This window comes from Pseudophryne corroboree, chromosome 5 (genome assembly GCF_028390025.1).
Source record: "Pseudophryne corroboree isolate aPseCor3 chromosome 5, aPseCor3.hap2, whole genome shotgun sequence".
Classification (NCBI taxonomy): domain Eukaryota; kingdom Metazoa; phylum Chordata; class Amphibia; order Anura; family Myobatrachidae; genus Pseudophryne; species Pseudophryne corroboree.
This window is the reverse complement of record NC_086448.1, coordinates 325,896,270-325,910,710: the sequence shown is the minus strand read 5'-3', so window position 1 is coordinate 325,910,710 and position 14,441 is coordinate 325,896,270.

The window sequence follows — 14,441 nt, the reverse complement described above, 5'->3', positions numbered from 1 at the left end:
CAGGTATAGAATGTAGATGGATAGTATACTTGACGACACAGAGGTAGGTACAGCAGTGGCCTTCCGTACCGTACTGCTATATATACTGGTGGTCACTGTGTCAGCAAACTGCAAAACGAAAATGCACCACAGGTATAGAATGTAGATGGATAGTATACTTGATGACACAGAGGTAGGTACAGCAGTGGCCTTCCGTACCGTACTGCTATATATACTGGTGGTCACTGTGTCAGCAAACTGCAAAACTAAAATGCATCACAGGTATAGAATGTAGATGGATAGTATACTTGATGACACAGAGGTAGGTACAGCAGTGGCCTTCCGTACCATACTGCTATATATACTGGTGGTCACTGTGTCAGCAAACTGCAAAACTAAAATGCACCACAGGTATAGAATGTAGATGGATAGTATACTTGACGACACAGAGGCAGGTACAGCAGTGGCCTTCCGTACCATACTGCTATATATACTGGTGGTCACTGTGTCAGCAAACTGCAAAACTAAAATGCACCACAGGTATAGAATCTAGATGGATAGTATACTTGATGACACAGAGGTAGGTACAGCAGTGGCCTTCCGTACCGTACTGCTATATATACTGGTGGTCACTGTGTCAGCAAACTGCAAAACTAAAATGCACCACAGGTATAGAATGTAGATGGATAGTATACTTGACGACACAGAGGTAGGTACAGCAGTGGCCTTCCGTACCGTACTGCTATATATACTGGTGGTCACTGTGTCAGCAAACTGCAAAACTAAAATGCACCACAGGTATAGAATGTAGATGGATAGTATACTTGATGACACAGAGGTAGGTACAGCAGTGGCCTTCTGTACCGTACTGCTATATATACTGGTGGTCACTGTGTCAGCAAACTGCAAAACTAAAATGCACCACAGGTATAGAATGTAGATGGATAATATACTTGATGACACAGAGGTAGGTACAGCAGTGGCCTTCCGTACCGTACTGCTATATATACTGGTGGTCACTGTGTCAGCAAACTGCAAAACGAAAATGCACCACAGGTATAGAATGTAGATGGATAGTATACTTGACGACACAGAGGTAGGTACAGTAGTGGCCTTCTGTACCGTACTGCTATATATACTGGTGGTCACTGTGTCAGCAAACTGCAAAACTAAAATGCACCACAGGTATAGAATGTAGATGGATAGTATACTTGATGACACAGAGGTAGGTACAGCAGTGGCCTTCCGTACCGTACTGCTATATATACTGGTGGTCACTGTGTCAGCAAACTGCAAAACTAAAATGCACCACAGGTATAGAATGTAGATGGATAGTATACTTGATGACACAGAGGTAGGTACAGCAGTGGCCTTCCGTACCGTACTGCTATATATACTGGTGGTCACTGTGTCAGCAAACTGCTAAACTAAAATGCACCACAGGTATAGAATGTAGATGGATAGCATACTTGATGACACAGAGGTAGGTACAACAGTGGCCTTCCGTACCGTACTGCTATATATACTGGTGGTCACTGTGTCAGCAAACTGCAAAACTAAAATGCACCACAGGTATAGAATGTAGGTGGATAGTATACTTGACGACACAGAGGTAGGTACAGCAGTGGCCTTCCGTACTGTACTGCTATATATACTGGTGGTCACTGTGTCAGCAAACTGCAAAACGAAAATGCACCACAGGTATAGAATGTAGATGGATAGTATACTTGACGACACAGAGGTAGGTACAGTAGTGGCCTTCTGTACCGTACTGCTATATATACTGGTGGTCACTGTGTCAGCAAACTGCAAAACTAAAATGCACCACAGGTATAGAATGTAGATGGATAGTATACTTGATGACACAGAGGTAGGTACAGCAGTGGCCTTCCGTACCGTACTGCTATATATACTGGTGGTCACTGTGTCAGCAAACTGCAAAACTAAAATGCACCACAGGTATAGAATGTAGATGGATAGCATACTTGATGACACAGAGGTAGGTACAGCAGTGGCCTTCCGTACCGTACTGCTATATATACTGGTGGTCACTGTGTCAGCAAACTGCAAAACTAAAATGCACCACAGGTATAGAATGTAGATGGATAGTATACTTGATGACACAGAGGTAGGTACAGCAGTGGCCTTCCGTACCGTACTGCTATATATACTGGTGGTCACTGTGTCAGCAAACTGCAAAACTAAAATGCACCACAGGTATAGAATGTAGATGGATAGTATACTTGACGACACAAAAGTAGGTACAGCAGTGGCCTTCCGTACCGTACTGCTATATATACTGGTGGTCACTGTGTCAGCAAACTGCAAAACTAAAATGCACCACAGGTATAGAATGTAGATGGATAGTATACTTGACGACACAGAGGTAGGTACAGCAGTGGCCTCCCGTACCATACTGCTATATATACTGGTGGTCACTGTGTCAGCAAACTGCAAAACTAAAATGCACCATAGGTATAGACTCTAGATGGATAGTATACTTGACGACACAGAGGTAGGTACAGCAGTGGCCTTCCGTACCGTACTGCTATATATACTGGTGGTCACTGTGTCAGCAAACTGCAAAACTAAAATGCACCACAGGTATAGAATGTAGATGGATAGTATACTTGACGACACAGAGGTAGGTACAGCAGTGGCCTTCCGTACCGTACTGCTATATATACTGGTGGTCACTGTGTCAGCAAACTGCAAAACTAAAATGCACCACAGGTATAGAATGTAGATGGATAGTATACTTGACGACACAGAGGCAGGTACAGCAGTGGCCTTCCGTACCGTACTGCTATATATACCGGTGGTCACTGTGTCAGCAAACTGCAAAACTAAAATGCACCACAGGTATAGAATGTAGATGGATAATATACTTGATGACACAGAGGTAGGTACAGCAGTGGCCTTCCGTACCGTACTGCTATATATACTGGTGGTCACTGTGTCAGCAAACTGCAAAACGAAAATGCACCACAGGTATAGAATGTAGATGGATAGTATACTTGATGACACAGAGGTAGGTACAGCAGTGGCCTTCCGTACCGTACTGCTATATATACTGGTGGTCACTGTGTCAGCAAACTGCAAAACTAAAATGCATCACAGGTATAGAATGTAGATGGATAGTATACTTGATGACACAGAGGTAGGTACAGCAGTGGCCTCCCGTACCTTACTGCTATATATACTGGTGGTCACTGTGTCAGCAAACTGCAAAACTAAAATGCACCACAGGTATAGACTCTAGAAGGATAGTATACTTGACGACACAGAGGTAGGTACAGCAGTGGCCTTCCGTACCGTACTGCTATATATACTGGTGGTCACTGTGTCAGCAAACTGCAAAACTAAAATGCACCACAGGTATAGAATGTAGGTGGATAGTATACTTGACGACACAGAGGTAGGTACAGCAGTGGCCTTCCGTACCGTACTGCTATATATACTGGTGGTCACTGTGTCAGCAAACTGCAAAACGAAAATGCACCACAGGTATAGAATGTAGATGGATAGTATACTTGATGACACAGAGGTAGGTACAGCAGTGGCCTTCCGTACCGTACTGCTATATATACTGGTGGTCACTGTGTCAGCAAACTGCAAAACTAAAATGCATCACAGGTATAGAATGTAGATGGATAGTATACTTGATGACACAGAGGTAGGTACAGCAGTGGCCTTCCGTACCATACTGCTATATATACTGGTGGTCACTGTGTCAGCAAACTGCAAAACTAAAATGCACCACAGGTATAGAATGTAGATGGATAGTATACTTGATGACACAGAGGTAGGTACAGCAGTGGCCTTCCGTACCATACTGCTATATATACTGGTGGTCACTGTGTCAGCAAACTGCAAAACTAAAATGCACCACAGGTATAGAATGTAGATGGATAGTATACTTGATGACACAGAGGTAGGTACAGCAGTGGCCTTCCGTACCGTACTGCTATATATACTGGTGGTCACTGTGTCAGCAAACTGCTAAACTAAAATGCACCACAGGTATAGAATGTAGATGGATAGCATACTTGATGACACAGAGGTAGGTACAACAGTGGCCTTCCGTACCGTACTGCTATATATACTGGTGGTCACTGTGTCAGCAAACTGCAAAACTAAAATGCACCACAGGTATAGAATGTAGGTGGATAGTATACTTGACGACACAGAGGTAGGTACAGCAGTGGCCTTCCGTACCGTACTGCTATATATACTGGTGGTCACTGTGTCAGCAAACTGCAAAACTAAAATGCACCACAGGTATAGAATGTAGATGGATAGTATACTTGATGAAACAGAGGTAGGTACAGCAGTGGCCTTCCGTACCGTACTGCTATATATACTGGTGGTCACTGTGTCAGCAAACTGCAAAACTAAAATGCACCACAGGTATAGAATGTAGATGGATAGTATACTTGACGACACAAAGGTAGGTACAGCAGTGGCCTTCCGTACCGTACTGCTATATATACTGGTGGTCACTGTGTCAGCAAACTGCAAAACTAAAATGCACCACAGGTATAGAATGTAGATGGATAGTATACTTGACGACACAGAGGTAGGTACAGCAGTGGCCTCCCGTACCATACTGCTATATATACTGGTGGTCACTGTGTCAGCAAACTGCAAAACTAAAATGCACCACAGGTATAGAATCTAGATGGATAGTACACTTGACGACACAGAGGTAGGTACAGCAGTGGCCTTCCGTACCGTACTGCTATATATACTGGTGGTCACTGTGTCAGCAAACTGCAAAACTAAAATGCACCACAGGTATAGAATGTAGATGGATAGTATACTTGACGACACAGAGGTAGGTACAGCAGTGGCCTTCCGTACCTTACTGCTATATATACTGGTGGTCACTGTGTCAGCAAACTGCAAAACTAAAATGCACCACAGGTATAGAATGTAGATGGATAGTATACTTGACGACACAGAGGCAGGTACAGCAGTGGCCTTCCGTACCGTACTGCTATATATACCGGTGGTCACTGTGTCAGCAAACTGCAAAACTAAAATGCACCACAGGTATAGAATGTAGATGGATAATATACTTGATGACACAGAGGTAGGTACAGCAGTGGCCTTCCGTACCGTACTGCTATATATACTGGTGGTCACTGTGTCAGCAAACTGCAAAACTAAAATGCACCACAGGTATAGAATGTAGATGGATAGTATACTTGATGACACAGAGGTAGGTACAGCAGTGGCCTTCCGTACCGTACTGCTATATATACTGGGTGTCACTGTGTCAGCAAACTGCAAAACTAAAATGCACCACAGGTATAGAATGTAGATGGATAGTATACTTGACGACACAGAGGTAGGTACAGCAGTGGCCTTCCGTACCGTACTGCTATATATACTGGTGGTCACTGTGTCAGCAAACTGCAAAACTAAAATGCACCACAGGTATAGAATGTAGATGGATAGCATACTTGACGACACAGAGGTAGTTACAGCAGTGGCCTTCCGCACCGTACTGCTATATATACTGGTGGTCACTGTGTCAGCAAACTGCAAAACTAAAATGCACCACAGGTATAGAATGTAGATGGATAGTATACTTGACGACACAGAGGTAGGTACAGCAGTGGCCTTCCGTACCATACTGCTATATATACTGGTGGTCACTGTGTCAGCAAACTGCAAAACTAAAATGCACCACAGGTATAGAATGTAGATGGATAGTATACTTGACGACACAGAGGTAGGTACAGCAGTGGCCTTCCGTACCGTACTGCTATATATACTGGTGGTCACGGTGTCAACAAACTGCAAATCTAAAATGCACCACAGGTATAGAATGTAGATGGATAGTATACTTGATGACACAGAGGTAGGTACAGCAGTGGCCTTCCGTACCGTACTGCTATATATACTGGTGGTCACTGTGTCAGCAAACTGCAAAACTAAAATGCACCACAGGTATAGAATGTAGATGGATAGTATACTTGACGACACAGAGGTAGGTACAGCAGTGGCTACCATTCTGCTATATATACTGGTGGTCACTGTGTCAGCAAACTGCAAAACTAAAATGCACCACAGGTATAGAATGTAGATGGATAGTATACTTGACGACACAGAGGCAGGTACAGCAGTGGCCTTCCGTACCGTACTGCTATATATACCGGTGGTCACTGTGTCAGCAAACTGCAAAACTAAAATGCACCACAGGTATAGAATGTAGATGGATAATATACTTGATGACACAGAGGTAGGTACAGCAGTGGCCTTCCGTACCGTACTGCTATATATACTGGTGGTCACTGTGTCAGCAAACTGCAAAACGAAAATGCACCACAGGTATAGAATGTAGATGGATAGTATACTTGACGACACAGAGGTAGGTACAGTAGTGGCCTTCTGTACCGTACTGCTATATATACTGGTGGTCACTGTGTCAGCAAACTGCAAAACTAAAATGCATCACAGGTATAGAATGTAGATGGATAGTATACTTGACGACACAGAGGTAGGTACAGCAGTGGCCTTCCGTACCATACTGCTATATATACTGGTGGTCACTGTGTCAGCAAACTGCAAAACTAAAATGCACCACAGGTATAGAATGTAGATGGATAGTATACTTGACGACACAGAGGTAGGTACAGCAGTGGCCTTCCGTACCATACTGCTATATATACTGGTGGTCACTGTGTCAGCAAACTGCAAAACTAAAATGCACCACAGGTATAGAATCTAGATGGATAGTATACTTGATGACACAGAGGTAGGTACAGCAGTGGCCTTCCGTACCGTACTGCTATATATACTGGTGGTCACTGTGTCAGCAAACTGCAAAACTAAAATGCACCACAGGTATAGAATGTAGATGGATAGTATACTTGACGAAACAGAGGTAGGTACAGCAGTGGCCTTCCGTACCGTACTGCTATATATACTGGTGGTCACTGTGTCAGCAAACTGCAAAACTAAAATGCACCACAGGTATAGAATGTAGATGGATAGTATACTTGACGACACAGAGGTAGGTACAGCAGTGGCCTTCCGTACCGTACTGCTATATATACTGGTGGTCACTGTGTCAGCAAACTGCAAAACTAAAATGCACCACAGGTATAGAATGTAGATGGATAGTATACTTGACGACACAGAGGTAGGTACAGCAGTGGCCTTCCGTACCGTACTGCTTTATATACTGGTGGTCACTGTGTCAGCAAACTGCAAAACTAAAATGCACCACAGGTATAGAATGTAGATGGATAGTATACTTGATGACACAGAGGTAGGTACAGCAGTGGCCTTCCGTACCGTACTGCTATATATACTGGTGGTCACGGTGTCAACAAACTGCAAAACTAAAATGCACCACAGGTATAGAATGTAGATGGATAGTATACTTGACGACACAGAGGTAGGTACAGCAGTGGCCTTCCGTACCGTACTGCTATATATACTGGTGGTCACTGTGTCAGCAAACTGCAAAACTAAAATGCACCACAGGTATAGAATGTAGATGGATAGTATACTTGACCACACAGAGGCAGGTACAGCAGTGGCCTTCCGTACCGTACTGCTTTATATACCGGTGGTCACTGTGTCAGCAAACTGCAAAACTAAAATGCACCACAGGTATAGAATGTAGATGGATAATATACTTGATGACACAGAGGTAGGTACAGCAGTGGCCTTCCGTACCGTACTGCTATATATACTGGTGGTCACTGTGTCAGCAAACTGCAAAACGAAAATGCACCACAGGTATAGAATGTAGATGGATAGTATACTTGACGACACAGAGGTAGGTACAGTAGTGGCCTTCTGTACCGTACTGCTATATATACTGGTGGTCACTGTGTCAGCAAACTGCAAAACTAAAATGCACCACAGGTATAGAATGTAGATGGATAGTATACTTGACGACACAGAGGTAGGTACAGCAGTGGCCTTCCGTACCGTATTGCTATATATACTGGTGGTCACTGTGTCAGCAAACTGCAAAACTAAAATGCACCACAGGTATAGAATGTAGATGGATAGTATACTTGATGACACAGAGGTAGGTACAGCAGTGGCCTTCCGTACCGTACTGCTATATATACTGGTGGTCACTGTGTCAGCAAACTGCAAAACTAAAATGCACCACAGGTATAGAATGTAGATGGATAGTATACTTGACGACACAAAGGTAGGTACAGCAGTGGCCTTCCGTACCGTACTGCTATATATACTGGTGGTCACTGTGTCAGCAAACTTCAAAACTAAAATGCACCACAGGTATAGAATGTAGATGGATAGTATACTTGACGACACAGAGGTAGGTACAGCAGTGGCCTCCCGTACCATACTGCTATATATACTGGTGGTCACTGTGTCAGCAAACTGCAAAACTAAAATGAACCACAGGTATAGAATCTAGATGGATAGTATACTTGACGACACAGAGGTAGGTACAGCAGTGGCCTTCCGTACCGTACTGCTATATATACTGGTGGTCACTGTGTCAGCAAACTGCAAAACTAAAATGCACCACAGGTATATAATGTAGATGGATAGTATACTTGATGACACAGAGGTAGGTACAGCAGTGGCCTTCCGTACCGTACTGCTATATATACTGGTGGTCACTGTGTCAGCAAACTGCAAAACTAAAATGCATCACAGGTATAGAATGTAGATGGATAGTATACTTGACGACACAGAGGTAGGTACAGCAGTGGCCTTCCGTACCATACTGCTATATATACTGGTGGTCACTGTGTCAGCAAACTGCAAAACTAAAATGCACCACAGGTATAGAATGTAGATGGATAGTATACTTGACGACACAGAGGTAGGTACAGCAGTGGCCTTCCGTACCATACTGCTATATATACTGGTGGTTACTGTGTCAGCAAACTGCAAAACTAAAATGCACCACAGGTATAGAATCTAGATGGATAGTATACTTGATGACACAGAGGTAGGTACAGCAGTGGCCTTCCGTACCGTACTGCTATATATACTGGTGGTCACTGTGTCAGCAAACTGCAAAACTAAAATGCACCACAGGTATAGAATGTAGATGGATAGTATACTTGACGACACAGAGGTAGGTACAGCAGTGGCCTTCCGTACCGTACTGCTATATATACTGGTGGTCACTGTGTCAGCAAACTGCAAAACTAAAATGCACCACAGGTATAGAATGTAGATGGATAGTATACTTGACGACACAGAGGTAGGTACAGCAGTGGCCTTCCGTACCGTACTGCTATATATACTGGTGGTCACTGTGTCAGCAAACTGCAAAACTAAAATGCACCACAGGTATAGAATGTAGATGGATAGTATACTTGACGACACAGAGGTAGGTACAGCAGTGGCCTTCCGTACCGTACTGCTATATATACTGGTGGTCACTGTGTCAGCAAACTGCAAAACTAAAATGCACCACAGGTATAGAATGTAGATGGATAGTATACTTGATGACACAGAGGTAGGTACAGCAGTGGCCTTCCGTACCGTACTGCTATATATACTGGGTGTCACTGTGTCAGCAAACTGCAAAACTAAAATGCACCACAGGTATAGAATGTAGATGGATAGTATACTTGACGACACAGAGGTAGGTACAGCAGTGGCCTTCCGTACCGTACTGCTATATATACTGGTGGTCACTGTGTCAGCAAACTGCAAAACTAAAATGCACCACAGGTATAGAATGTAGATGGATAGCATACTTGACGACACAGAGGTAGGTACAGCAGTGGCCTTCCGTACCGTACTGCTATATATACTGGTGGTCACTGTGTCAGCAAACTGCAAAACTAAAATGCACCACAGGTATAGAATGTAGATGGATAGTATACTTGACGACACAGAGGTAGGTACAGCAGTGGCCTTCCGTACCATACTGCTATATATACTGGTGGTCACTGTGTCAGCAAACTGCAAAACTAAAATGCACCACAGGTATAGAATGTAGATGGATAGTATACTTGATGACACAGAGGTAGGTACAGCAGTGGCCTTCCGTACCGTACTGCTATATATACTGGTGGTCACTGTGTCAGCAAACTGCAAAACTAAAATGCATCACAGGTATAGAATGTAGATGGATAGTATACTTGACGACACAGAGGTAGGTACAGCAGTGGCCTTCCGTACCATACTGCTATATATACTGGTGGTCACTGTGTCAGCAAACTGCAAAACTAAAATGCACCACAGGTATAGAATGTAGATGGATAGTATACTTGACGACACAGAGGTAGGTACAGCAGTGGCCTTCCGTACCATACTGCTATATATACTGGTGGTTACTGTGTCAGCAAACTGCAAAACTAAAATGCACCACAGGTATAGAATCTAGATGGATAGTATACTTGATGACACAGAGGTAGGTACAGCAGTGGCCTTCCGTACCGTACTGCTATATATACTGGTGGTCACTGTGTCAGCAAACTGCAAAACTAAAATGCACCACAGGTATAGAATGTAGATGGATAGTATACTTGACGACATAGAGGTAGGTACAGCAGTGGCCTTCCGTACCGTACTGCTATATATACTGGTGGTCACTGTGTCAGCAAACTGCAAAACTAAAATGCACCACAGGTATAGAATGTAGATGGATAGTATACTTGACGACACAGAGGTAGGTACAGCAGTGGCCTTCCGTACCGTACTGCTATATATACTGGTGGTCACTGTGTCAGCAAACTGCAAAACTAAAATGCACCACAGGTATAGAATGTAGATGGATAGTATACTTGACGACACAGAGGTAGGTACAGCAGTGGCCTTCCGTACAGTACTGCTATATATACTGGTGGTCACTGTGTCAGCAAACTGCAAAACTAAAATGCACCACAGGTATAGAATGTAGATGGATAGTATACTTGACGACACAGAGGTAGGTACAGCAGTGGCCTTCCGTACCGTACTGCTATATATACTGGTGGTCACTGTGTCAGCAAACTGCAAAACTAAAATGCACCACAGGTATAGAATGTAGATGGATAGTATACTTGACGACACAGAGGTAGGTACAGCAGTGGCCTTCCGTACCGTACTGCTATATATACTGGTGGTCACTGTGTCAGCAAACTGCAAAACTAAAATGCACCACAGGTATAGAATGTAGATGGATAGTATACTTGATGACACAGAGTTAGGTACAGCAGTGGCCTTCCGTACCGTACTGCTATATATACTGGGTGTCACTGTGTCAGCAAACTGCAAAACTAAAATGCACCACAGGTATAGAATGTAGATGGATAGTATACTTGACGACACAGAGGTAGGTACAGCAGTGGCCTTCCGTACCGTACTGCTATATATACTGGTGGTCACTGTGTCAGCAAACTGCAAAACTAAAATGCACCACAGGTATAGAATGTAGATGGATAGCATACTTGACGACACAGAGGTAGGTACAGCAGTGGCCTTCCGCACCGTACTGCTATATATACTGGTGGTCACTGTGTCAGCAAACTGCAAAACTAAAATGCACCACAGGTATAGAATGTAGATGGATAGTATACTTGATGACACAGAGGTAGGTACAGCAGTGGCCTTCCGTACCATACTGCTATATATACTGGTGGTCACTGTGTCAGCAAACTGCAAAACTAAAATGCACCACAGGTATAGAATGTAGATGGATAGTATACTTGACGACACAGAGGTAGGTACAGCAGTGGCCTTCCGTACCGTACTGCTATATATACTGGTGGTCACTGTGTCAGCAAACTGCAAAACTAAAATGCACCACAGGTATAGAATGTAGATGGATAGTATACTTGATGACACAGAGTTAGGTACAGCAGTGGCCTTCCGTACCGTACTGCTATATATACTGGGTGTCACTGTGTCAGCAAACTGCAAAACTAAAATGCACCACAGGTATAGAATGTAGATGGATAGTATACTTGACGACACAGAGGTAGGTACAGCAGTGGCCTTCCGTACCGTACTGCTATATATACTGGTGGTCACTGTGTCAGCAAACTGCAAAACTAAAATGCACCACAGGTATAGAATGTAGATGGATAGTATACTTGACGACACAGAGGTAGGTACAGCAGTGGCCTTCCGTACAGTACTGCTATATATACTGGTGGTCACTGTGTCAGCAAACTGCAAAACTAAAATGCACCACAGGTATAGAATGTAGATGGATAGTATACTTGACGACACAGAGGTAGGTACAGCAGTGGCCTTCCGTACCGTACTGCTATATATACTGGTGGTCACTGTGTCAGCAAACTGCAAAACTAAAATGCACCACAGGTATAGAATGTAGATGGATAGTATACTTGACGACACAGAGGTAGGTACAGCAGTGGCCTTCCGTACCGTACTGCTATATATACTGGTGGTCACTGTGTCAGCAAACTGCAAAACTAAAATGCACCACAGGTATAGAATGTAGATGGATAGTATACTTGATGACACAGAGTTAGGTACAGCAGTGGCCTTCCGTACCGTACTGCTATATATACTGGGTGTCACTGTGTCAGCAAACTGCAAAACTAAAATGCACCACAGGTATAGAATGTAGATGGATAGTATACTTGACGACACAGAGGTAGGTACAGCAGTGGCCTTCCGTACCGTACTGCTATATATACTGGTGGTCACTGTGTCAGCAAACTGCAAAACTAAAATGCACCACAGGTATAGAATGTAGATGGATAGCATACTTGACGACACAGAGGTAGGTACAGCAGTGGCCTTCCGCACCGTACTGCTATATATACTGGTGGTCACTGTGTCAGCAAACTGCAAAACTAAAATGCACCACAGGTATAGAATGTAGATGGATAGTATACTTGATGACACAGAGGTAGGTACAGCAGTGGCCTTCCGTACCATACTGCTATATATACTGGTGGTCACTGTGTCAGCAAACTGCAAAACTAAAATGCACCACAGGTATAGAATGTAGATGGATAGTATACTTGACGACACAGAGGTAGGTACAGCAGTGGCCTTCCGTACCGTACTGCTATATATACTGGTGGTCACGGTGTCAACAAACTGCAAATCTAAAATGCACCACAGGTATAGAATGTAGATGGATAGTATACTTGATGACACAGAGGTAGGTACAGCAGCGGCCTTCCGTACCGTACTGCTATATATACTGGTGGTCACTGTGTCAGCAAACTGCAAAACTAAAATGCACCACAGGTATAGAATGTAGATGGATAGTATACTTGACGACACAGAGGTAGGTACAGCAGTGGCTACCATTCTGCTATATATACTGGTGGTCACTGTGTCAGCAAACTGCAAAACTAAAATGCACCACAGGTATAGAATGTAGATGGATAGTATACTTGACGACACAGAGGCAGGTACAGCAGTGGCCTTCCGTACCGTACTGCTATATATACCGGTGGTCACTGTGTCAGCAAACTGCAAAACTAAAATGCACCACAGGTATAGAATGTAGATGGATAATATACTTGATGACACAGAGGTAGGTACAGCAGTGGCCTTCCGTACCGTACTGCTATATATACTGGTGGTCACTGTGTCAGCAAACTGCAAAACGAAAATGCACCACAGGTATAGAATGTAGATGGATAGTATACTTGACGACACAGAGGTAGGTACAGTAGTGGCCTTCTGTACCGTACTGCTATATATACTGGTGGTCACTGTGTCAGCAAACTGCAAAACTAAAATGCATCACAGGTATAGAATGTAGATGGATAGTATACTTGACGACACAGAGGTAGGTACAGCAGTGGCCTTCCGTACCATACTGCTATATATACTGGTGGTCACTGTGTCAGCAAACTGCAAAACTAAAATGCACCACAGGTATAGAATGTAGATGGATAGTATACTTGACGACACAGAGGTAGGTACAGCAGTGGCCTTCCGTACCATACTGCTATATATACTGGTGGTCACTGTGTCAGCAAACTGCAAAACTAAAATGCACCACAGGTATAGAATCTAGATGGATAGTATACTTGATGACACAGAGGTAGGTACAGCAGTGGCCTTCCGTACCGTACTGCTATATATACTGGTGGTCACTGTGTCAGCAAACTGCAAAACTAAAATGCACCACAGGTATAGAATGTAGATGGATAGTATACTTGACGACACAGAGGTAGGTACAGCAGTGGCCTTCCGTACCGTACTGCTATATATACTGGTGGTCACTGTGTCAGCAAACTGCAAAACTAAAATGCACCACAGGTATAGAATGTAGATGGATAGTATACTTGACGACACAGAGGTAGGTACAGCAGTGGCCTTCCGTACCGTACTGCTATATATACTGGTGGTCACTGTGTCAGCAAACTGCAAAACTAAAATGCACCACAGGTATAGAATGTAGATGGATAGTATACTTGACGACACAGAGGTAGGTACAGCAGTGGCCTTCCGTACCGTACTGCTTTATATACTGGTGGTCACTGTGTCAGCAAACTGCAAAACTAAAATGCACCACAGGT